The sequence below is a fragment of the Sphaerodactylus townsendi genome, linkage group LG05, assembly GCF_021028975.2.
Source record: "Sphaerodactylus townsendi isolate TG3544 linkage group LG05, MPM_Stown_v2.3, whole genome shotgun sequence".
NCBI lineage: Eukaryota > Metazoa > Chordata > Lepidosauria > Squamata > Sphaerodactylidae > Sphaerodactylus > Sphaerodactylus townsendi.
Genome location: NC_059429.1, coordinates 85615563 through 85642666, shown reverse-complemented (window position 1 = coordinate 85642666; position 27104 = coordinate 85615563). Strand labels below are relative to the sequence as shown.

General features: G+C 42.5%; 1 protein-coding gene across 1 annotated transcript in view; it reads left to right on the top strand.

The window, feature by feature from the left end:
• Window positions 1–818: 818 nt before the first annotated feature.
• The window catches only part of PLEKHA6 (pleckstrin homology domain containing A6), a 210594-nt gene continuing 184308 nt past the window's right edge, over window positions 819–27104 (top strand). Inside the window, exon 1 of the mRNA XM_048497311.1 lies at window positions 819–986. The gene's annotated coding sequence lies outside the window, so the exon portion shown is untranslated. The remainder of the gene's footprint in view (window positions 987–27104) is intronic.

The window sequence follows — 27104 nt, the reverse complement described above, 5'->3', positions numbered from 1 at the left end:
CAAACAGCTGTGTCTGTTTTTTGCCTAAGCAGAGCTCTGGAAAATAGGAGGCAGGTCGCCTGCACCTTGGGGGAATCCCAGGGCAGCCAATGCTGCTTCTGTGTCTTTACCACCACTGCAAGGATGGGGGTAGAGCCAGAGACATTGGCCAGGTTGCAGAAGGAGGGGAAAGAGACCATAAGATGCCTGCTGCCCCTTCTATGGTGGGCTGTCGAGAAAACTGATGCACAGAAGAGATGCTTTCAGATAGGGTGAGTGAGAGAATGGAGAATGTGCATTCTCCATTCATGGGTAAATGTGCCTGCTGACCTTGTGTGTTGCAGATGTATATACAGAGAATGATGCTGGCTTGCTACAATGATTTTCTATGATTCAAGACCATGGAGAGAAATGCTCTAAAAGACACACAAACACATTCATACAAATGTAACCTGAGGATCTGAATTTTGGGGGACCCCAACACAGATTGGAGTGACAGAAGGTAGCATCTTCCCTCCTTTCTTTTGGAGACATCATCCTAATTCTAATGCATAGGCATATGTACTTGCTAAACATCTTTTAGTATACAGGGGGGCACTGACGAAGCATCATTTTATCCTGGTGGAGACAGAGTTAATTCCTCTCCAGTTCTATTTACTCCTTGCGCTAAATGACAGATTGGGCATCACGTGACATTTAAATCCCCCTGAGAGTGCATGGAGCATGCCCAGCTCTGGCTCTTGGGGAAGGATGCCGGATTCAGCAACAGCATCTTCTTGCCCTGCTGAGCTCTGATGAATGGAGGGAAATTGTGATGAGTGACTAGCAGGAGAGGAGAGAGAAGGGCTGATAACTGTGAGAGAGCAAAGGGAGGAGGTGTGTTCCTTTCTCCAGGAGGCGGCAGAAGAAAAGGCTCCTTGGTGGAGGGAGCAGCAGTGGCCAGAGAGGTCAGCGCCATGGCTTGGAATCTGCCCACCCGGAGACGAGCCACACGAAGCCATTGCACAGTGAGTGCCTCTGTCTCCTGAACGCGTCGGTATCGTGTTGGGGAAGGCAGCCTGCCAGCCATTGACAGGTGCAGCGCGTAGCTTCGTGGAGGAGGCAAAGGATGGCCAGGGGAATGGGAGAGAATTCCTAGCTGCCTCCTCCTTCGTGCACGACAGAGAGAAAGGGCAGTCCTCGATGCAGCGCGCTTGAGCTTGCATTGTGCCCCCTTCCCTACTGCTGTGGATGTTTTGCTGTAGCATGCCATGAATGCTGTTGAGCTTAGCTGGCACTGCCTGGGCTGAATGTGCCAGAGAGTGTGTGTGCTGCCGCTGCTGTTGGTCATGCTAGGTTTGCAGGAAGCTTAGCAGCTTTCCTGGCCTGAGGGTGTGTGTGTGTCTACGTGTGCTTGTGTATGACAGAGGTACAGCTGAGAAACGAGGCCCTGTCCTTCCCTGGCATAGTGGCACCCAGTGAGACTGCTGTCTCCCTCAATAGGTATACTTTTAACAGCCCATCACTGTTGGGGATTTCACTCTGTGAAGCAAGCAGGGGGTCTTGGCAGTCAATGTTAGGATCTGCCTTGCAGCAAACTGCTTCCTGAGAGGGTGTCCTTAACAGGCGAGGGGGGGGGGAAGGGGGGTGGAGGCTGAGCTTATTCAGAGATGGAGATCAGTCTGGGTGGGGAAGACCATGTGATGCCATATCTCTGTGATGGAGAGGCATCTCAGTCACAAGTGGGAAAAACTAAAGCCGAGAGAAGGAAACTGGCCTGACCATTAATCTACTGGAATGGACCTCGTCTAAGATTAGAATCTGTTTTGTGCAATCATCAGGCAGTGCACTTTTGCCGGGTGTACACAATCTGTGTTTGCTTTGCATATTTGTTGGAAGGGCTATTGGTGGTTGGCTCTTAATCCAGTGTCTGTCAAAGAATAGAATCAAGGCGATGGAAGGGTCAATTAAATTATATCGCTGTAGGGATCCAAAGAATGCTCCTTTGGTGGTGATGCTACTGTCATCCTTTGAATGGAGATGCATTAATAGATTGCCTTCTATTGCATTGATCAATGATCCTACGCCGAAGTATTAAAAGTAATATGGTCTTAGCCCAGTTTTAACTGAGGAGCATCCTCTTCCTTTAAACTTGGCTCATATTATCATTTTGTAATTGATCACAGGCTTTATCTTATCAAGCTATATGATCTGTATATCTGTTTTCCACGCTATACATATCAGTGGTGCAGAAATGAACCCCGCATGTATGTCTGGTTCTTATACACACGCTGCGATTCTTAAGAATGAGAGATGGTGTAAGAGGATATCTGGCTGAGATCATTGTTCACTCCTAGATGCTTTTTAGATTGCACATCTATGAGTGGTCAAGAGAGTGGCAGTAGTCCAGTGGTGGGAAGCTGATCTAATTTAGCAGCCTAAATAAAAATCAAAAGGGTCAAGGAGACACGTTCAAATGCACTCTGCTCTGAGATCAGCTATTAGGATCAATGGACCCATTATGCTTTTGCAAATCTAGCAGCCTTGAAGCCTTTACCAATTCTAGTGAGGCAGCTCTGTTCATTTGCTGCAGTGAAAACAAAAAGGAGTCGTGTGGCACCTGAAAGGCTAAAGAATTTATTGTAGGGCATACGTTTGTAGCCTTGAGCCACAGTCAGATTCATGGCTGGTGCTAGCCCACAAAAGCTAGTACATCAATAAACCAGTTAATCTTTATGATGCCACAAGACACCTCATTCATGAAACCTTTGGTGAGCGGTTCCTTAGCGAGAGATACTTCTGGTGTGAGATCCTGGATTTGACAAGAAATCCCTGCACTCTCCTTTAGGGGAATGCATGCAAAGTCCATTCTACCTAATAGGGCAGACAAATTCATTTCTTCACTTGCTGATTGCTATGTTTAGTCTTTCACTTGTTGATGTGCTAGTAGGATTGCCAGCTCCTGCTTGGGAAATACCTGGAAATTTGGGGACGGAGCCTGGGGATGGCAGGGTGTGGAAAAGAGAGGGACCTCGGCAGGGTACAATGCCACAGAATCCACCCTCCAAATCAGCCATTTTCTCCAGGGAACTGGTCTCTGTCATCTGGAGATCCCAGGAGATCTCCAGCTGCCGCCAGAAGGTTGCCAAACCCTATATGCTGCCTGGACACACCACACCACAGGTGTTTGAGGCTCAGAAATACTGCCATTCAATAACATACCCCCATTTTCCATTTCTAGCAGCAATGAATAGTACTAACTTGGTATCTGCTGTTCGTAGAGAACAATTGTAAACAGTTCAAACCAATCAATCTGGAGTACTGAAAGTACTAAAAGTAGTTGAACTGATTTTTACAGCTATGATTTCAGCAAGATGTCCTCTTTATTTGTATCCTGCTTTCAACCCAATGGTGACCCAAAGTGGCTTTCGGGCCCAAAGTCACCCAGCAAGCTTCCATGGCACGAGTGGGGATTCAGACCTGGATTTTCCAGATCATAGTCTGATTCTTTGGTTCTCAACCTTCCTAATGCTGTGACCCTTTAATACAGTTCCTCATGTTGTGGTGACCCCCAACCCTAACATTTATCCATTTTACAGATGGAGAACACTGATTTAGAGAGTCTTAGGCGACCCCTGTGAAAGGGTCGTTCGACCCCCAAAGGGGTCCCGACCCCCAGCATGAGGAAATCATCCAAGTAACTGCTTATTTGCTTTAGGGATAGCAGCCTGAATAATGTAGTTCTGCCAAGTAGTATACAGGCTGAATAAACCGTTTCTAGTGCTTAGTTGACTTGAAACTTATGCACTGTTAAATGCCAAGAAATGTGTGCTGATTTGTCACATATGATTTATCTAGTATCCATAACCAAATGTTTTAAATCTTTATCTTTGGAGAATTTAATGCAGTGGAGGGAGGCCAAATGGATGGTCCTGAGTTAGGCAAACAGAAAAAAATGGTTTCCTATCAGATACAAATTTGTTTTATTGTGCAAATAGCTGCTCCCCTGGTTACCTACTGTGAATAAAAAAGATTTCCAGATGACTAGACTGGGAACTTTCTTTTTATAAATGGGAAGAGATTTTTTCCTCCCCTTTCAGGGCATCTATGTACCACAAATGGCTAATATACATCAGTTAATAATTTTTCATGCACATGAGCAGCCATCACAAAAGAACCATTTGAGAATCTCTGCTTAAATCCACTCGTGGAGCAAATTCTTCCTTTCTCCTGCACCTCATTTAAAAAATAAAAGTATGCCCACCTCATCCCCATAACTTTGAACCACTGTGGGGTAGATTAGTAGCCTTGTATAGCTTGTCCCTGAGTAGAACAGATCCCTGCTGAAGAACATCTGCAAGAGGAACACGAATAAGACCGTGGTCTGCTTGGATGATTTGGTGAACTTGAGGTAAAAATGGCTGCTACCTAGTTTGTATTACGGGATTAATCTTGTTCTGAAGCCTGGCTTGAAGAAAAAAGCTTCTGAAGATAATTATCATGGTGAAGGGGGTAAGGATGCCCTATTGTTCAAAATGCTGCAAGTAACCCAAATGCCTTGAGGACATGAAACAGAAGGTGGTGTTTTTGATCAGGAGATTTTCCCCCTCAGGTTGTGATTGGATATGATGGGTTGCAGTTTGGTAATTAATGAAACCCCCATTGGCTTTCTATTCTAGCAATTTGTTGGCATGAAGGCAGAATGAGCCCCACAGGAAGAGTTAGATGTTGTTTTTTATAGAGTTGAAAAAATATCTGAATTAATTATCTCCTGTTTCCCCAAGCAGGCTTAGAAACTGTCAAAAATAATGTTCTCCATCTGGGACCTGAAATGCATGGTCTATGAGACAGGGGACAATAGTGTGTGATAGTTGGAGGTGGAAGGTAAGTGCAATGATTACTGGAGAGGACCACCAGACAGATGTTTTGCCCATCATCTCCTCTCCCCCAATCACTGGTCATTCTGTAATTGTGTCTTGGAAAGGCTTTCTCTTGGCTTGTGAAAAGTGAAATAAGGACTGAGCCAGCTGTGTGACAAATGGCTCTCAAGCACTTGCTGCTCTGGTAGCAGGCAGCCAGCCAAGCTATTTAAGCCCAATAATAATATACTTCAACAGATCTGAAGCCACCTCGGAAAATAGCATCATGCAACTTGCTGACAGGTGCACATGTTTAATGCTCCATGCTTGAACTCAAGGAGAATCTCTCTGAGATATTTACAATGTAGATTCTACTGTCTGTACAGTGGACCACTTCTCTCCTATAGAGGGCACTGGTGAGTGTCCTTGATTCATTATTTTTTGCACTGACCTGGATAGCCCAGGCAGGCCTGATCTTGTCAGATCTTGGAGGCTGATCAAGATTTACCCTGGTCAGTATTTAGATGGGCGACCACTGATGAATATCCAGGTCTCTACACAAAAGCAAGCAATGGCAAACTACCTCCGAACATCTCTTGCCTTTAAAACCCTACAGGGTCACCAAACTTTTGCTGAGACTTGATGGCAAAAACAAATGCCTTCCTCTTTTTTAGCAAAAAGCCACAACATTTTACAAATAAAAGTACAAATAAAACTCATAGTATGTCTGAAACATCACAAAAATCTAAAACTAATTTTTAATCCCAAATATCTGACAGAATTTTAAAAAAATTCACCTGTCTCCCAAAAAAGCAAGCAAAGAAGAAAGACAGGAAGGGAATTCTGCGGTGTTGGGGTAGATGCAGATGAGGCCCTGCTCTTGCTGGATGCCGGTCTTGCATTCCACTCATGATGACATTCTGAATACAATCTCATTGGCAAATCTTAAACAATATGTTCCTACAATCTTTACTCTCGAGTATCAGATGTTTTTAGCAGGATTTCTCCACACTGTCTCGGCCAATCTGAATCCAGATATGCCCAAACACACTAAGGTTTATGAGTAGGGTTTTCTCCTTTCTGTGTTCCTTCTCTGTGAAATGTCACTGTCCTTAATAAGTCTTTCCTGCTTATTCTTCTTTAGTGGATTTTCCCCAGAGATAAAAACAACAACTAGCATGCTTTACTGTTCCACTGCTATATTACTGGGAACTCAGAACAGGCCACTCTCATCTGCCTGAACTTGTCCCTTCACAAAGAGTAAGCTTTACAGCAAGAGAATGGAGCAGTTCCCTTGTACAGCCATTCCTTAGCTCACTCTGCTGCAGAACTGCTCTCAGTTCTCACAGCACTGATTAAAAACTGGCTCTTTAGCTGCCGGCCAATCACAAGCTGCTGTGGCTTACTCCTTGTGTGCTGCAGCTTAGTTCTGTTACAAAGCTGCTAAGTCCTGGTATCCATCACAGGGGATAAGGTACCTTGCCACAAGGCTCCAGAATCATAGCTGTGCTGGCAAATGTATTGGCAAAGCTGTGCTGGCAAATGAGTACTTCTTTGCAGCATTTTGCACAAAGTGGCTTGCTCAGAATTCTTCTCTGTCATATATGATTATCTATCATAGATTTACTAGGAACAAAAATCAGCTGTATTGCTTGGTTCAATCAATAAGACATTCTTCATGGTGCTGTTAAAACTTTATCTATTAATCAGATTTATGGACTGTTCATATTTGTGGAGTAGAGCTGATTTTGATCAAGAAAGTAATAAGATCCCGATGCAAGTTTTTATACCCTGGAATTATCTTTGCTTTCTGAGAATAATTTTTGCTGTGGTTGCTAGAGCAGATGTTGAGTTCACCTAGACAGTTCTGTTTTTCCTATCATAAAAATCAACAAACCAGGTCTTCTCAGGTTTGGTGTCTGGGAATATCACAAACTCCCTTATTTTGTGACTTGTCACTATATGCCTTTGCCTTTAAACAGCCTTAATTGATACATCAATAAAATAATACTTCCTGGACATTTATACCTGAATGGGCAGGTTGAAAAGCAAACAAGCAACCCCCTTCCAAGACAGTAATTTTTGGCTTGGTGTTGTCTGTTCCTGATGTGATATCAACTGATAACATGGTTCAAATTCAGTATACTCCCAATCACCTTAGGATGTGTGGGCCAGAGGTAAGGCCTTTGGGGTTTTTTAGAAACTTCCCAGTGATTGGTCTACACTACAGAGTCTTTAGACTCTTACTAGAAATCTGGCATGGAAGCCATGTTTGTTTTCTGAGTTGCAATGATAAACAAACAGATAACAGTAACTGTCCCTGAAAATGGATAGGGAAAGTGCAACAATGAATTTCAGAGTGGAAAGTGCAAGGGGAAGAATCATACATTCTGAGTACTGGTTTTAATGCCTCTGTATAGAACTGCAGGAAATGCCCCCTACAAAGGTAGTTGTAACATTTAGGGCAACGTGACTTGCACACTACTGTCAGATATTCTTTATGGTAATGGGAGATGATGTGGATATGCCATTTCCACACATATGGGAAATTCATGTAGTTATTTTGAGACTGTTCAGTCTGGAGTGGGGTTACGGAATGACTGTCAGAAGACAGGATGTCTCAATTTGAAGTAAATCAATCTAGAAAGATACTGAATGTTTTTAAATATATACTGATATTTCTGAATGAATGCGAAGTTTTTCCTACTACTTGCAATACTTTGGACTGTTTCATAACATAGTTAAACAGATTTCCATAGGATTTCTACATTTTCTATTCAATTTTTGATTCTTGATCAAGAACTCTTTAAAACTTTGACAAACACTAGAGTAACTTGTGTGGTGGTGCACTGTGTTTGGGTTGGAGGCCCTACATACATTTTGTATGGGAGTATTTTACTGGCTTCCAAGGTAGATTTTTGATTTTTTGATTTTGATTTGAAATTTAATTTATATTCCGCCCTGCCCCGGAGGGCTCAGGGCAGTGTACAACCTGATAAGTAACAACATCAATATAATAGGACCAAGCATAATGGTAACATTGTTTACAATAAACCCTAACAATCCAACATCAGCTTAATAAACAATAATAATATTCCTATCTCAGGTTGGTTCTGAAGTGTTTTCCTGTGATACATAATATGCATGCTGAGAGAATAAATAAATAAATAAATAACACTGCCTGATACAGATGAGACGGTGATTTTGCTGCTTTGCCCCACACCCTGCACAAACTGTCCCTTTCCCCTCCCTTTCCTAGGTGAGTTGCAGTGCAAAGTTTGACAGGAAAACGGGGAAAATCCTTTAAAGGGCTAACAGGGAAGGGAGGGTACATAGCAGTGATCTACTCCTCGTTCCCATATTGAAAGTCACACTTAGCTCTGCCCCCCTTCCCTGTAGTAGTAATGGAGAGAGCATCGATTTCAACTTTCCCCTACAGCTGCTACAAAGAATCTTGTTTAAACTGTATCCAGGTTGGTTTATTTTTTATCTGATTTACAGGGGAGGTCATGGTCAGAATAGACATGAAATGATGTTCCCTTTCAATATAAGAATTTCCATGTGGGAAAAATCTGTGTGGAAGCTGCCTTGGACACAAGCATCTGTAGGCCATAGTCCACCCACTTTGTCAATCTCCTTGCTACCTCCTGGTGGTGACTTTTGATTTTGCTGTCCGAAATGCTGCTTATTGTTGACTATTCTTGTTTTAATCACTGGCAGAGGTTCAGAGTGAGGTCATATGTAGCTGTCTGTCTGCAAGGGAGTATGTGCAGTTTTATCTCCAGACCTGGTTCATTCTTCAGCCCAGACCTGATGTCAGGCAGCAAATAATTCTGTGCAAACACTAGCCAGACATGTTCATTATGGCTTAATCCTCCCTTGTGACTGGCGTGAAGGTCTTAATCCTCTGGTGTTACTGAAAGCATTTTGTGTGTGCATATATGGCTGTAGAACAAAAAAAGTATTCAATTTCTTTGGAAAGTATCTTTTAGTTGAGTGGATTTAGATCAGCTGTTTTCTCCCAACATACAATTTTTTTGCCATAATTTGTAGGAACCAAGCAGAATTAAGTTTTCTCCTGCAATGTAATGCACAATGCAGAGATCAGTTTTCCTGAAGTGGGGCAGTGGAGGGAAAATAGGGTGGGACAGTTGGGGGGAAATAGCTGGAAAAATAACACGCTTTTCAGCAAATACCCGGGGTGATGTGACGCTAGGATTCCAGAGCATCATGTCAGTCATGATGTCATGTGACATCACTTTCACGTATTTACTGAAAGAGGTTTGTATTCTCTGGAATCACATCCCTGCTGATCTTCTTCCTATCCCTAAACTCTACCCTCTCCAAGCTCCGCCCACAACTCTCTGGGAATTTCCCAATCTAGAATTGGCCACCCTATGTCACTTACATTTTAGGTCAGTTACAAAAACCCAACGTTTTTACATATACAAGAGTCCTATGAATGTTGAACCTTTCAGATAAAATATCTCTCCACCCCCCCACCCCAGAGCACAATTGGTTGTCTAAATCTGGCTGTAGTAGTCTCCAGCCTCCTTTGGAAAGCAGCTACCATTTTGTTTCTCATCCAGTGCAAAATCTCAGGGTAAAGTCACTCATGTGACTGGCACATCCCATGTCCTTTGCTCTTGCTTTCTGATTCAGACCATCCTTTGTTGCCTGTTTTTTCATAGTTTGAAATTTAAAGAAATTAAATGTCTCATTGGCGCTTTCTTCTTCATCTTTTCCTCTTGCCCTTTCAGTTTGCTCTGCATTTTATGCTTTCTTCTGTGGAATAGAATCTTTTTTTTTCATTTTTGATTTGTGTTCCTGGAATAAACCTGGAAGGTCAGACTGTTAGGTATTCTAAAAAGACACACGTATAACATATACTAAAGCAAGACTGTATTCCATTTTATTCTGTTTGTGAATATATGGAGATGTGGCAGAATAAATAGCAGAGCCCTTAGAAAATCTAACCAATATTTTAATGTGTAAATGGAAGGATAATTCTTTTGAGAAAACTGCCCTCTTGCTTAGTCAGCTTCCCCATGCCTTGGAAATATAGCTTTTCTTTCCACCTTGTACAGATTCTTCCTGGAGGGTTCTGGCTTTTAACTGTTTGGTATGCAGCCCAAGTCTCATGCAATGCAGTCAGAGTCCTATTGGGATGGAATCTGCATCTATTGACCACGCAGAAAGCAGACGCTCTGTAGTGTGCTAAAAGAAGGAATCAAGAGTATTGCTGTACAAAGGTGACCTCAATTTTTTTTTTTGCTGTAAAGTATGTGTCGAGTTTTTTTTATCATATAACAGGGAGTGAAACACTGACTAGAGTATTAAACACAGAACATTTTAATGTTTCCTTTTTTGTTAGTCTCTGGTAGTGACTGATTGATGGGTTGTCGGATCAGAATTTCAAAATTAATGGGTGTTCTGAAAATAAAGGATGTGTGTTACATGATACGGAAACATCACACTGGCAAATAAGTTGTTATTACATGATGTGTGAGGCTGCTGATGGGCTTGTCAACTCCAACTTTGGAAATTCCTCGAGTTATGTGGGTGAAGCTTCAGGAGGGCAGAGTTTGGGGGGAAAGGAGGACTTCAGTATGGATGAGATCTGTGAGGGCTGCCAGGAGAGAAGGAGGAAAGAGTGTGGGGAAGAGGATACATGGGGAAATGTGTCCCACCAGCCCTTGAAGATTCCTTGTTTGTACTCTTCTAAGCCCATATACTTCAATTGACTTGGAAATATGTAAGGACTGCACTGTTAAGGAAGCTGCCCATCACTCAGGATGAGGAGCTGAGGTACCTGATATTTTTACCTGTTTTTGCCATCCAATCACATCTGGCAGGGTTTTCAAGGTAAGCGATGTTCAGCCAATGCCAGCCTCCCTGTCACAGCCCTGGCATTCCTTGGAGGTCTCACATCCAAATATTTCACAGGGTCAACTCTGCCCAGCTTCTGGGCTATCCCAGTCAAGGCTATTTTTTTAACTATACAGATTTTTAAAAATCTAGAAAAATAAACTTTTGTTTAAATGTAAAAGCACCAGTCAGTTCCAATGCATTTCTCAGTGCAAGCCTTGAAGGCCCTAGGCAGGGGATTGGGTGTCCTCGTTTATCATTTCAAGAAGCACTTTCTAATTAGCATAACAAATTTAACTACTTTGTTCTTTAGAAAATTCACATTTGCAACCCTTTGAAAACTGCAGTTGGAAAAAAAACCTGGCTGGCTGGCAGGAGGTCCTAAGTGGGGGTTTGATTTGTCCCTGTCAGTCAGCTGCCTTGTTTCTTTCTCTGCTCCGGGGAGGCTTTGTGCCCGCCCCTCCGGCCTCCACTTTCACCCCCATCCCACTGGGCTTAGAGGCCTCTGGCAGTAGTCGGGGCCTCTTAACTGGCCTTTCAACTGCCTGATTGACTTGCATGTGCCTCCAACTCCACCAGCAGCCACTCAGACAGACGTTAATTGTAGGAGCTGGAAAAGCAGTAATTAAGAGATAATGAGAAGGCTTTTGTTCAAGTCTGGCGTCCCATCGCTCCTGTCAGCAAACACCCTACTCGGGTGCTGAACCTCCCAGTCCCTTCACTTTTCATACAGCTTCGCTCACTCATCTTAGATGGAACTGATGAACTCAGCACTCAGAGTGCAGAAATAGCCCCTGATCTGGCCAGCATGCTCCCAGTCAGGATCAGCCCAGGAAGGTCTTTTCTGATTACAACCCTCCTTGTTCAATATGGGGGTATAAAGATATTGCTTTTAACTGATATTTGCCACTCACAACCTGATTGGCTTCTAGGTAGAACTACCAACATTTGAACTATCCTTTTCACTACTAAGCTATTGAACAGCAGCTTGGTTGACTGACATTAATAGCAGGTGAAGCTTCTGGGCATGGAGATAATCACCTGCTATAATCTGCAGAGCAAGCACCCAGAACAAAAGCATAGGCCAGTTGAAAAGAAAATGGTAACGTTAATTTTAGGGCCTCCAGAAGTTTGCACCTGCTATGTCATTGTTTCTTTCTTGAAGTGTTCCTCAAGTTTGTTGAACTTGAGCCTACACACAGCTGGATCCTAAACGCACAGATCTGATCTGGATAGTTCTTGATTCTATGGATGTTGGGAAAGGGTGGAGGGAGATATCTAAACTAATTTATTGGGACACGGATCCCACTTTCTTTCTTTCTTTCTTTCTTTCTTTCTTTCTTTCTTTCTTTCTTTCTTTCTTTCTTTCTTTCTTTCTTTCTTTCTTTCTTTCTTTCTTTCTTTCTTTCTTTCTTTCTTTATTTATTTATTTATTTATTTATTTGATTTTTATACCGCCCAATCCCCTTCTTCCAAGGTCACTGGTCATCCATGAGATGATATTTGAATAGGATTAAATCCTATGCAAGGACATTCTGATCATGTGTTCCCAGATATACAGTACATGTAATCTGATTCTGAACACAGAATTGAGTTCCATTCAAGCACTGTGCCATTGCAAGACAGATGGTGGCACTGGGAGTGCCATTTGCATACTGGGTATCCCTGCCAACCTCCAGGTGGGTCCTGGAGGCTTCCTAGAATCATAGCTGATCTCTACACTATGGTGATCAGTTCCCCTGGAGACTCTTTCAGAAGCCCTATTTAACCAAGTGATTCTTGGTGGTAGAAAGTTAGTCAAAGTCACAATTGACTTAGGGTGACCCCAAAGGGTTTTCAAGGCAATAAATATTCAGAGGTGGTTTGCTATTGCCTGCCTCTGCATAGCAACCCTGTATATATAAGGTTATGCCAACTCCACCCACAGATCTTGGGAGAGCCCCCCAAAACAGGGTCAGTAATGGTGAGTACCATCATAGTAAAAGCCCTAAGTAAACATCCTTTAGATTTTTAACCATTTTGTTTCTTCTGTTCCACCCTTATTTTGTTTGAACATGTCAACTTCTACCACTAGAAAAAGAGCTCAGATCTTCCTTTTTTAGATCTGCCCATGATCAGTCCATATGGGAGTGACTGTATAGTGTTTGCAATTGTGACATCATGCCCAGTGGTGGGATTCAGCAGGTTTGCACCACTTTGGCAGAACCGGTTGTTAAAATGGCGCTTGTAAACAACCAGTTGTTAAATTATTTGAATCCCACCACCGGAACCGGTTGTTAAATTATTTGAATCCCACCACTGATCATGCCTATTGGTCCTTTCATCCTATATGATGTGTGTGAAGGAAGTTTGCTATGCCTAGGACCTGTGGATGCACACCCCAGCATGCAAAGAACCTGTATGTGAATTTGTGCACTGCCAAAACTGAGGTCAAAAGGACACAGCTTTTGCACACAGTGACCTCTGTGCAGACAGGATCTAGAAACTTTAAGGGTGAGGATTGCGAAAGGCTGAAGTTGAAGAATTCCAGTCCCCTCACCTGTACATCTCTACAGATTTCACTGCAAAAATGAAATGTGTGCATAGAAGCTAATGTTTTTGTACTTGTCAGGCTTGCTACAAATGTGGCCTGTTTATAATGGTTAATTTGCAAAATTGGAAGTACTAGGAATAAAATGCATGTAGATGCCTCCTGAGCTCTTGCCCTCTTCCTTAGATGTGTAGGTCCAGGCTCTATTTATGATGCAATGCAGTAAGAAGTACACTCTGCGTATGCTGAAAAGCACTTTTTGATTTCATAAGTTTCTGGGCTGAGGTCTCTCTATTATGCCATGTTCTGCTATTATGCTCTGGATTTTTTTTCCATGTACCTTCCCTTGAAGTTAGATAATGTCCATATGAATATTTTAAAATATTTGTATCTTGCTGTTCCTTGAAGGGAGTCAAGATAGCATACGTGGGTTTTATGCTCACCACAACCCTGTGAAGTAGATCAGACTGACAATGGGTGACTGCTTTAATGTTACTCAGTAAGCTTAATGGTGAGGTACAAATTTGAACTCCATTGCCACTGCATCTTGCCATCTCTTCAATCTAAATCCAGCACAATAACTACTGCACAGCAGAGGTGTAGCGCCAAAGGGACAGGGGTGTGTGCGACACACTGGGCGCTGCGATGGCCCCTGTGGCTTTGACATGGCTGCAGGAGCATTCTGGGGGCGTCCCAAAGAGGCGATGGGAGCAAGCGTTCCAGAGGTGGGGCCACGGGGCATCTCCAGAGGCGGGGGGGTAGGGGCAGAGGATGCACCAATGCACCAGGCGCTTTCCCCTCTTGCTACGCCTCTGCTGCACAGTTTTACATGTGTGTGTGGTTATTGCTGTGTTGGCCATAAATCACAATCTAGTTCATAACGATTTTAAGGTGTGGGACAGGTTATACTTATGAAGTGCTTATGTTATATCTCTGTGTGATTTGTGACACTTTCTAGATCCCCTTTGGGGATCGGGCGGTATAGAAATTGAATAAATAATAATAATAATAATAATTAAATTTTGTGCTGTTGGCTCTGATCTAAATCTGGCCTCAGACTGGTTCCATTTGGATCCCCAGTTCCTAACTTCAGAGGCAAGGTACTGTGGCAACAGGATTCAAACAGCAGAACACTTTGGGAAGGGGAACCAGGGCTTGTGTTTTGCCAAGCCATCCTCCTTTGCCATCCTGCAAAATTAGTGGCTCATTGGAGTACTAAAGTTGTGAGTGAGGCATGTAGCAGAGGGAGATGGGTGTGTGTGTGTGCGCGCGTGTGCAGAAAGGAATAGAAGAGATAAGTAAAACAAACTAAATTATCCAGGTCTCTTTTAAACAGCTGTTTAATTCTTGCATTGTTAGAATTAAAACAATTAAACTCACTGGTGTAGTTTTCCATTTGGGACATACGAAAATGGAGAGAATACAATTTGACACTGGCATGCCCCCTTCTCTTCTAGTAATAAATTAATCTACAATTATATTTAAATATCCCACATTTCCCAGTTGGGCTTGGAACCAAAAAACTGAAAAATCATCAAACTACATGTAAAACCTAGAGAAACAATATGAAACCGGATACCATCAAAATACCACAGATGACTTGACTGCCTATGTTAAAAGTTTTGCCCATAAAGTGAGGCTAAAGGATTGGCCTCAGGGGAGCCTGTCTGAGGAGGGAGTTTCTGGGGACTGAGGGGTTATCACAGGTCATTAATACACTTCTGGTTGTCTTCACACTGAGCTTACATTCCCTTCAGGTTTGATTCTTGGTTATGCACACATTTCCACATCTTTGACAGTCACCCCGCCTTCAGATCAGAGAATCCCTGCAGTTTCCAAAAGCTCTGAAAATGCAACTTTTCTCTCCCATCACCAAGAAAGCAAAGGAGCTCAGTGTGTGTTTAGTTTTCCTACCTTAGGTTTTCTCACTCCTCCTGCGGACCCCCCTACACACCAGCAGTTCCTCCCACTCTTCTGGCCACCATTTCAGAGCAATCAGAAAGGCCTTTTTAAAAAAAGTGATCTATTGCTGCAGCACGTGAAATTGAACAGTGAAATTGACATGGTCTAGCAAAGACCACAAAGAAAAAAAGGCAGCAGGCAACCTCCCCAAATGGAGGTTGCACAGAAACAATAAAGTTCCTTCCAATCTGAGATCCCCTTAACTAAGCTACTTACTACTGAACTATGGCCACTGTTTCACCCTCTGTTCATCCATCTGATGCCAAAGGTATGTTGCAGAGAATGATTGTATTTTCCATGCCCCCACTCAGCTCCTCACTAGCCAATGATAAAAAAAATGCAAGTCTACATCTGGAAATTCACCCCGGCAGAAGATAATGTACAGAGAGTCTCATTATAGATATGGGGTTGGGAGGCATTCTGACCTCATTATGGTAGAAGACTTGGGAAAAACTCTAGGACTTCTAATGTTCCCTGAGACATCACTGGAAGTGTGATGAACTCTGGAGCTCCAGATTGGTACAAGATTGAACTTCAGACCCAGTTTGAATTGAGTTCGGATTAGTTTACTTCATGTGAGTAATTTTTGTAAAATGAGCCTTTGGAAACTCTATTTTCTCAACTACCCTGCAAGGAAGATTGTCATGAGTACTTTGCCAGCTTAAGACCACAGTGCCTGGTGTCTAGTTATGGAGAGGGATCTGCTCCCTGTTGCTTTCACTAGTGCATAGGGAAAGCTCCCCCACATGCTGAGCCCCTGCATTATAACCAATGTGCTTACCCTGTGACCCTTGTGATGCAAAAACCTCTGCAGCCATCATCATCTTTGATGCCATATATTGGCTTTTTTTTAAAATTCCACTGGTGGAGGGAGCATCAGAAGCAATCCTGTTCCCACTGCGCAGGCTTAAGTAAAGAACAGAATTTCTCAAACTACTGGACCCTATAGTCAGACTGTGTGTCAGATGTCAGTTAGTTGCCTGTATTGTAAGGTTTCATTCTTAACCAGCTGTAGTGAATACCTTTACAAACAACAACATATCTTGGATAGATTTACAATAAGAGCAGTTAAAGATCCTATTACATACTTGGTAATGGATATCCAAGAGGAATAGATCTATGTCAGTGAAAGAGAAACCAATTTTATAGGCAGCACTTGAATAAATATAAGCGAAGTTGAACCATTTCCCTATTAACATCTGTTTTCGATGATATCCAGCTTAATGGGAAATGCTTGCCCCACCTCTAAGAACTTTTGATTTTTCTCTTAGAATGTTAATATTGTTATCTCAAACATCTATAGAGGAAAATGAATGAAAGTCTTTTAAAAATATCATCACACAGCACAGGAAGAGGCTGTATAATATTATTGAAGAACTTTCAGAATTTGGAATTTTGTTTGAGATTAATAACATAAAAGATTTCTTAGGGAGGCAATATGTTATTTATAAATGAAACTTAAAACTAGCAGAAAAACTGAACAAAGAAAAGCTACTAAAGAAATTTGGGTAAACCGAGCTACCCAGAAAATTTGGAATGCCAGTGCACTGGAGGAGGTGAATTTAGGCAAGAGGTAAATTGTAAGAGAGGAGATCGGACCCTGGCGTGCCCTTGCTAATGGGTGGATATATTATCTCTCTTCTTCTCTAGGCAACAAATATGATAAAAGTGATTATGGATAATATTGAATATCTAGTTAGCAACAAAGTACCTTACTGCATAGTAAATAATGATCACAGAGGAAATTGTGGTTGAGTAAATGCTATTCACTGTGAATAGGTTTGTCAACTCCAGCTTGAGAGATTCCTGGAGATTTGGGGCCAGTGCCTGGAGAGGGCACAGTTTGGCAAGCTCAGCAGGATATGATCCCATAGAATCCTCCATTTCCTCTGGAAGAATTTTTGCTACAGTCTGAATATCAGTTGCAGTTCTGGAAGAATTCCAGGCCCCACCTGGAGTTCAGTACCCCTAGGTATAAAAGGATTTGGAATTTTATTACGGCAAAAATGGGTACCTTTTTACCTCTGAAATTTCCTTATGCAGTTTTCTTTTTAAAAAATCTGCCATGGGATGTTGCTTCGAAATTAAAATTGCATCCACAAATATCTATGGTAATTGTAATAATACCAGTATCTTATATCAATGGCTCTTCAAAACTAGTAGTGTAAATGCTCCCACTGAGGCACAATTCCTCTGAATTTTAATGTATGAAATTTGTCTTGATTAGGAAATTTGAAAGATGATATAATATCTTTATTTCAAAACTCAGCTTCTTTATTCTGGGCCACATTTCCTTTTAGCTCTGTGTAGAAGCTCAATCCAGGTTCTGTTTTCATGCATGTTTTTCTGTGAGCAGCACTTTGCAGTTTATGGTAGAAGCACGCTCACTTGGTTGGATCAGGGAAGAGGAAATCAAATGTCCAGACTTATACTCTAGTGTGTTCCAAGCTCAGGGAAGATCCCTCTGTTATCCCAATTTCCTACCTATAAAATAGGATCTAATGGCAACATTATTTTATTTTGGTGTAAGTAGCCCTTTGCAGTTTCCCTCTGCATTTTTCGGGGTGGTGACCCCTGAGCAACCCTCAGACCTGTAATGAGTCCAGCCACCTGGAAGAGAAAGTGCAGGCGGGCTCTCTTGTGTGTATGTACGCACACACACATAGACGATGAGCTCATTTTAAAAATAACGAAACTATCCATTTAATTCCAGAATTCAGAAAGTAACAGATTACGCTAAAGCGGCTTTAATTTGCATCTGTCTGATCATGGACTGAGTTGGAGCTGTAGCAAAAGATGCCAAAGCCATCAAAATGAAAAGACTCTTGATATCATTTCTCTTCATTACATAGTTGTTTTATCCTTCTTTGGTGCAGGCAACCTTTAAAAAGGGGCGTTTAAACATTCAGTGAGCAAAATGGTCAAACAGCATGCTATTTTTCTACATGTCATGACCATCCCCACCCCTGCCCCAATTTGGAAACATTTAAGCATATGCAGCCTGAAAAGATACAGTCCAAGAATGGTTTTACTAAATTAATTACAAGATTGGTTCCCAATACAGTTTACAACTGTTAAAATTAATGAAAAAGATGCAACATAAGATCTTTGGGATACCTGGGTGTGTACATGATCTGGCCTTCAACAGCTGAGGACATAGCCCAGATCCTATTCTCAGGTCGAATCCCCACTGGGAAATTCAATCTAGGTAAAACCAAGTTTGAAAATAAACTGTACCTTTTCATCAAGGTTTCAACCTCCCCACCACAGCATGTTTCCAGTGAAAACATCTAGGCCTATCTTGGATTCAAGAAATGTAACAATCACCACTACCACATGATCAGCTTGGCGGGTCTCTCCTGATTGTTTGTCATGCCGTGTTGGGGTGGGACCTTCCCCCCCCAAAAAACGTGCTCACGTTATGACGTCAGAGTGTCAGCACGTCTCCCCCGCCCAAGTCTCCGGTTAGTTATTGTGCTCTCGCGAGAACCGCAACATGAGAGCCCACCACGCACTGATTGGTTGTAAGGCATTTGCATCACGCTCCATGGCAGGAAATTTGAACCAAGATTAGACCCCCGATCCTTAATTCTGCTGCATGATGGTGCAATCCGGCATCCCCTGGAGGAGGCTATCAAGTACAGGGATGGTTAAAGCCCACAGAGTGATGTAGCATAAATGCATGGTGTTCTAAGCTTTACCGCAAGGAGTTAAGCACAACTAGTCTTCAGAACCACCGAAAGAGAGATAAGGTACAGTGCTGCAGTCAAAGCTCTGTTCTCAACGTGAGTTTGATTCTAGCAGAAGTTGGGTTCAGGTGGCTAATTCAAGGTTGACTCAGCCTTTCGTCCTTCTGAGGTTGATAAAATGAGCTTGCTGGGGGTAAAAAAGTGCAGATGACTGGGGGAGGCAAGGCAAATCACTTTGTAAACATAGTCTGCCTAGTAAATATCATGATGTGACATCACCCCATGGATCAATATTGGTCTAGTGACTGCACAGGGGACTACCTTTACCTAAAGAGAGATTCCTTCTTTTGCAACATCATTACAGTTATTACATCATTACATCATTACAGTTATTACATCATTACATTACATCATTACTAATATTTCTTGTGACAATGTATGAACAATTTTATCCTTTTCAAAAGTATAAGAAAAACCTAGCTGGGTCAGACAAACGTGCCATCTGTTTCTGCACTCTGTTTCCAACAGCAGCCAGCTATTCTCTGTTGTTTATTATATTGTTATAGTGTATTATATTGTTAGCCACCCTGAGCCCTGCTATGCAAGGAGAGGGCAGAATGCAAGTGTACATAATAAATAAACATATACTGCCTCTGAATGTTGAAGCTCCATTTAACTGTCACAACTCCAAACTGTTGGTCAGAGGCCTATCTAAGGTAAGGCAGCCATGGCACAAGCCCTAGGTAGCACTTGAAGGGGGGACTACTTGGCTGCCCCTTCTCAGGAGTATGGTGGTACACCAAGGCTGGGAATGCTGCTGATCCCATCCCCAAGACAACCCTGGCAGGCCAAATGTTTTGTCTCTGTACAGTTCCTAAATAAAACATCCTCCCAGTGTGCTGAGGAGGTTGGCTCTTGTTCAGTGTGTGAGTGCCCAACAAACAGTGACCTCCTTGCATGTTTTAAAAAAATTTCTGTCCTCAGACTATATAGTGCGAAGAACAACATGGAGCAGCTGCAAATGACAGGGCTCACATTGCTGTTTTTAGGCCACTGACTGATTCACCACTAGTCCAGTGGAGTTCAGTCTCCTGCTTCCTTCCTCCACCACAGGCTGGTCCTGAATTCTCCTCAAACGGTGAAAATGTGTTAAATGGCTGATCAACAAACTCAGTGCTTTCAGGTCACTTTCTGTATCTTTTCTGCCTTTTTCTTTCTCTCTGTAAGGGGAAGAGACGGAGCGCAATTTCAGTGCATGCCATAGGGACTATTTTCTGAAGATAAAACCCTGCTGTTGGTAGGCCTATCCTAAATTTGTTGAATTCCTTTCTTTAAATATAATAAAAGTAAAAGCCACCTACAAGTCACATATATCATCACTGGAAACCTTTCAAAGGGCTTTCCCTGGGACTAAGGATTGAATTCATCTTTAACTCTTAGTTTGTTCTCTGTTTGAGCAGACATACAAGGTTGATGTCTTTTCTGGCAAGGAGGGAATAGCCCTGGCCAGTGCATATGTGGCAGGAATGAAATCTACATTGGCCTTCCATTGGCCTTCTGGAGTTAAGGAATTTAATAGGATTTTGGCCTCCTCACCTCTTGGCTCCCAACAGCTACACAGATTAAACTGGTGTATTTTGCTGCAGCATCTTCACCAGCAGCAGTTGTTATTTAGATTCCACCCTGCTTCTGAACAAAACCTTTATTTCCCCAAAGAGTACATGTATGATTGGATGGCCTGCTCCATTGGTACTGCTTTTAGGGAATGATACCTATGACACATGTTGCTTTAGCTAATGAAATCTAGGCCAGGGGGTAGAATGGTACACTGCTGCTGACTTTCTGGAGCGAAGCAGCCTTTTGTCTTTGTGCCCCATGGGACCATTTGAATCATGGTAGCCCATACCTCTTACTTTGTAGAAGCATTTCCAAATGCAGCAAATACAGCCTGGGAGATTTCTGATGATGGAAGAGTGAAAATGATAGAAGACAGTCTAACGTGACTCTGCCTTTGACAGAGATTATTGGTCCCAAATAATGTGCGAGTCCAGGACTGTACCTGTGTGAATCAGCCAGGCATCTGATGCCTCATTCACACATGCAGTAGAATGAGGAAGTAGAATGGGGTGTGCCCAGTGGTGGGATTTAAATAATTTAACAACTGTTTGCTTACAAGCACCATTTTAACAACCGGTTCTGCTGAACTGGTGTGAACCTGCTGAATCCCATCATTGGGTGTGCCACTTCAGACAACAGGTACCGTAGGTCAGGGATCACGTTTTGGGATGCTCTCTCTTATAGAAAATAATAATAATAATAATAATAATAATAATAATAATAATAATGATGATGATGATGATGATGATGATGATGATGATGATGATGATGATGATGATGATGATGATGATGATGATGATGATGATGATGATGATGATTAATTTTATATACCACCCACCCCCGGGAGTGAAAATTAGTGCAGCAAAGAAAAAGAAATGGAAGAATTCTCCCTGCTGTGCTAATTTTTTATTTAAATGGAGTTCTATATGCAAAAGAATATTCAGGACTTGAAATCATCACCAGCTGTCTGAAGTGGTACCATCCCCACTTTGTTCTCTTGGGTATGTGAAATGGGACTTTAGAATCTTGGGATCTTTATGGGTCTGTGTTTGCCTCCCACTCCGACTGGCAGACGGTTTCTTAAATCTGGAAATCTTCCTGGTTCTGGCATTGATTTCTGTGGTGCCAGTGGAGTCACCAGACTTTTACAAATTGTCTGAAGATTTGGCCCATAGCAGCTTTGGGATTTTCTGTATTGTCTGCCACTGTTTCTCTGTTCACTCTGTGATTTTGGATTGAGGAGATTGCAAGTCAGTCTATTTCAGCACAGTTTGTTTCTCATTGTTTTTGGAAATGTTCATATTATCAGAGGTGTACCGGGGCGAAATGGCGCCCGGGGCAACACCTGCTCAGGGCACCCACGCGCTGTCCCCTGCCTCTCACTTTACTGCCATGGCCACAGCCGGCCTCCCTGTCAGCAGGGAGGCCAGAGAGTGTCGGAGCCAGCCCGGGGCTGCGGTGCCCGCCTGAGCAGCATGGAGGGAGCCGCTGGGCACCAGCCGCTGGCCAGTGCCCGCCCACATGATCAAATTGCCTGTGCCTGGGGACATAGAATACCCCATGTCCCCATTTGTGGTATGCCACTGCTTATTATAGGATTTCATCTTAATTGTCTTAAGTGATAATAAAATAAGGGCAGTCATTCATTTTGCTTCAGGTGGATCAAAAAACTATTTTGAATATTGGTGGGTTCTACACACAATAAATTGCAGCCATTTTAGTGATACAAGACATTCTTATAGCAGTTTTCTCCCAAGGTGGGAGCTTTAAGGCCTGGCAGGGAAAGTACAGGTAGCTTGTGTCTGCCTTTCCCCCTACTGAGGCTGAAAACAGTTTAGGAGAGCATTTGTAATGGGAGTGGGGGAGGAGTGTTAACTCCTATTTCTCCAAACCTGCAGCTGTAATCTATTCCCTTCCTTATGGTTCCTTTTTAAAGCCAAATAATATTTCTGGAGGACAAATACCTAAAGGACATTCTAGTCCCATGGAATTCATGGCTTAGTGAGTCTGTGATACAGTAGAGAGCTAACATTGCTTCCTTGAATTGTGACCCCTTTATCTTCTTTGTATGCCTTTTGAATTTCTTGCTGTTCTTCAGCTTAATATCTATGCTCAATTTCTTATCTTTGCAGTGACATTATCATTGCAAATTCAGGGTTGCATTTATTTTCCAAATCAGTTAATGTACTTAATTGTCCACCCTCTGCTCGTTTTCCGTCCTAGTGCAGAGAATTGCAAGAGCAGCAAGCAAACTGAAGAACGGTGCCCCAGCACTTAATGGGGATCTGAGCGACAAGCACCTGTAGGGGCAGAAGGCGTTGACTTTGCTGTGGATGTCACCTCTAGCCTTTTCATCCTGTTTACATTCCAGTCCCTTGCCCCTTGACTATAGCTGCAATCTGTTATCAGGCATGACCTTGTCACGTCTGTGGGAAGATAGACGCTTTATTAAGGTATAACAGTGTCACTGGAGGGGGCATATTTGCTCAGCTCCTTTTTGTCTTCAGTGCACAAAGTCTTGCAGCCTGGTGAAATGTCACACAGCTAATGCTTGCAGAGAAACAAATGTTTTTAACCTCAGCCATGGTGGCAACTCCCTGAAGCCAAAGGCTTTATACTCTGATAACCAAGACTGAACCTCACCATTAGTTCTTTTGGTCATTTCCAAACGATACTTCTCAGATTGTTCAGAAGCTTATTAGTAGTTCCTCAATGAAGATATCAGCTGCTGATAGATTTGTCCTGTAATGGCTTGATCCAAGCAATTTGCAGGCTGCTGGCAGTGGTGCTACTGCCACATCTCCTAGGAACTTCACATGGTCCTCCTCAAACTTATATACTCTATGAAAACTGAACCCCTTTTGCAGTAAATCCTGTAGAGTTTCTCAGGTGTTAAACTGATGTGAAAAGGGTTCCTAAAATGTAGAATGGTTGAAAATTGCTGTGCTTTGCAGGGAGGTCAAACTTCCATGTTCTGCATAACAAGTGAGTTAAATTTCTCCAATGTAGAAGTAATTAAATGCAACCACTTAGACACATTGTTTCAGATTTGGAATGGTGAGGAAAAAGAAAGCACCTTTGTGCTTATTTAGTTCTAGTATGTTGTAAGTACAGAGGACTACCTGATCAGCAAAGCCCTGATATTGAAGGATGGGATGGAAAAATAGTCTCCCCATTTTGGAGAGGGATGCTCTACGTGAAGGAAAAACCCTACAAGCAAAAATCTCTCCTCTCAGAGGTTTGGTGTTATGTGGGCCACTCCTTGCATTCTTATTTTCTATATGCAGCTTGTTTTGAATCTAGTACACTATTGTCTGTAACCAGAAATGCTGAACTCTACCAATTAATTCCTCTACCTACAGAGGCCATAAATCTCTTAGTGCTCAAATGCTGAGTTCTTCTGAAAAACTACCAGATAGAGCAAGGTGGTAGATATCTGACGTCTAGAATGCAGTTGCTGAAAGGCCAGTGGACATGGGTTGCTAATTTCCAGGTGGGGGCTGAAGATCTCCCAGAATTATAACTGATCTCCACACAATGGAGATGAAGAAGAAAATGGATGCTTTGGAAGATGCTCTCTTTGGTATACCTTGCTGAGATCCCTCCCAAGGCTGCACTACCCAACCTCCAGGAATTTCCAACTCGGAGTTGGCAGCCTTACTCAGGATCCTGTTATCTTCCTTTGTTCAATAGATACTAGTTGCCAGCAACTTTCTAGGCCCAATTCAAAATATAATTTCCCTTCCACTTTTCTAGATCTAAACTGTTTAAAAATACAATCTCTCAAGGACCACCTTGTCAGACCCACCTGGGCCCACTGAAGTCAGCATCTGTATACCCCACCATCTGAAGTACATGACAAAGTAGGACATAAGCCAAGAGGGTGTGCTACAATCCGAAGACCAAACAGATTGCTTTACTTCTGACAAGTCTGATGTGGAAATTATTGTTCATTCTGCCTCATTAAAAATATATAGTCTGCAGAGGTGCTATTTTCTTGAGTATACATTGACCAGTGTGTAAATTCAACCCAAGCCTCTTTAATAATATGAATGATTGGAGAGGGGCGGGGCTTCAGAGTAGTAGCGATGCCATAGAGTCTGCCTTGCCTGTGGTCCATTAATGACCTGAATTTCATTATGTGGGTCACCAAGACTTTGTTTAGAATTTAGTTCTAAATTATTTTATCTATTTATTTTTCTTTTTTTTCAGAACTAACAGGTGACTCTAATTCAGTAATCTGATGGTGGGTTAATTTTATTATAAAATTTAATTAATTAAGATTGAGATGAGCACCTCCCCCACCCACCCCACCCCCGTGGTTAAATGGTCAGGCCAGCACATAGATAACAGGAGAGAGGCAGGTATGAGGTATCCTCTGCCACAGCACACCAATTATTTCAGTGCAAGTGAAGACTGTGAGAATCCATCAGCTGTAAGGTGGAGATTGCTGGCCTTGATCCCTGATGACAACCTGCCCAATTTGATTCATCATCTGCTTCTTCCTAGCAGGTGAGCTGTCTGAGCCTTTCACTGGGATAGCCACCTTCAAGGAACAACTGATTTCCAAGGGAGCATCCTAAAAATGTCAACTGCTGAAAGGATCAACCACCCCAGGCATTATCTTTAACTGGTTCATAGAGATTTTACTGCATAGCCTGTGAGAGAAAATCTTAATGGCCATACTGTTTGCTAGGCAGCACTACAACCCATTCATTTCAGAATTCTGCAGGGGTAAGTTCCTTTCACTGATCTGGCTCAGTTTTATGGGTGGAGTAAGACAAGGGTGGGAGAAGGGTGTAAGTATTTGGCATGAGTTCAGTTCACAGCACACCTTTGTAGATCTGGGCCTCTCTTTTTTCATCGTTATCATTCTAGAGCTGCCTCCTTGCTATTAACCTGTCTAGCAAGTATGTTATAAAAGATAAATGCATGCCGAGTACTTGCAAATTGTCATAGAAGGTATACTGATTTGGCCTGAACAGAGAATCTTGTTGAGTTTCAGGGAAGGGATTTTTTTAAAAAAATGTTTCAACCATATTTTGCTGCACGCCCACTGCTTTGTTTTGTGAACATGCCAGCACTGCGCCCCTTGACTTTTTATTGGTTTAAACATGAACTGGAATTGAAGCCCATAAAAATAAATTGGCACACCTGAAGACTTGGAGATGATGCAACATCCACTCTGGGTTAGCAGTTGTGTGAAGCAGAGATTCAGGCTCTTATCTAGTTCCCAGGCTACCTTGCATGTAGGAGACAAAGGGGGCTCTGGTAGTGAGAAGCAATGGCAAGTTTCCTGTATTAATTGGATAGTTGTTGTAGAGACTACTAAGAGATTTATATCATTTACAAGCTCTTAAGTGATGTGGCAAGAACCAACTTGGAAATCTTGCTCCTCTTCAGACTGTGAAAACTTGAAACCTGTCTCTAGAACTGATAGGTAGCAAGTTTTAAAAACACAAAGGGAAAGACTTCTACACACAGCATACAATTAATGTATACATTTAGACAGCACAAATCACTTTGAAGAGATTTAAGTATCTAGAGGACAAAGATCAAGCTAGATGAGAGGGAGGTCTGTAAGTCAAACTTCAGGTGTGTACAGCATTATGGCCATGGGGGAGGGAGTGGAGGGGGTTTAAGCCTTCCATTCCACATGCACACACCCCACACACTTTCTATTATTGGCCCTTTAAAGGAATTCAAAATATAGGTATACCCTCTTTTGCCTTTTTCTTTAAAGAACTAATGATAGCAAAGGCGGGGTGGGGGAAAGAGTTAGTGAAGTTATGAAAAAACAGAATAAGCTGAATGTCCTCTATCCAAGACCCTAACCTTAAATTGCCCTTTAAAAATTGCTGGCAAGGTCCAGTCATAGATCTCTCAGCAACCCGGCTGTTTTGATTCTGGACTGAATTGATAGGTACTAGTAGAAATAAAACCATCCTCTTCAGGAACAGGGTATCTCTGGCTGCCAGATGTTAGTGCCAAACAGCTAGTGGCTCTTATCCAGAACTTGTGCACTTCCCTGTGGCATCTGCCTGGCAAGCAGCAAACAGATTCTGAGAGGCATATATGATTCAGTTGCTCTGTAGAAGAATGTTTCAAAAAGTTATATGTAGAAGTGTGCATTCGAGCCAGTGTGGTGTGATAGATGGAGTGAACTGAAATCCCTGTTCAGTTATGAAGCCCCAGTCAGTATCCTTCGACCTACCCTCTTCCATACCTTGTTGCAAGGATGATATGGGACAACTTCATGTATGTCATAGCCCAGCGATTTCCAATATTGTGCCCATGAACGCTTCTGTATCCCCCACTTTGGTGTGTCCTGGTACTTCAGAGCTTCTGTCTCATAAAGAAAAAAACAACAACGTTGGCTTTCTTCCAATTTGCTGCACTTAAAAGTGTTTCAGAAGACTCCAGGAAGCATCATCTTCAGTTGCCTGCATCATATGATCTGGAAGTCCTCAGCATCTTTTGATTGGCCCAACTCATCATTTTCTGGCAGACCCACTAACTGTTCTCAAGATTCCAAAAGTGCCCACAGGTAAGGTTGGGCCCTAGCCTCTTGCCATACACTTTTGCAAGTGTATTTTTTTAAAAAAAGGATCTAACAGAAAG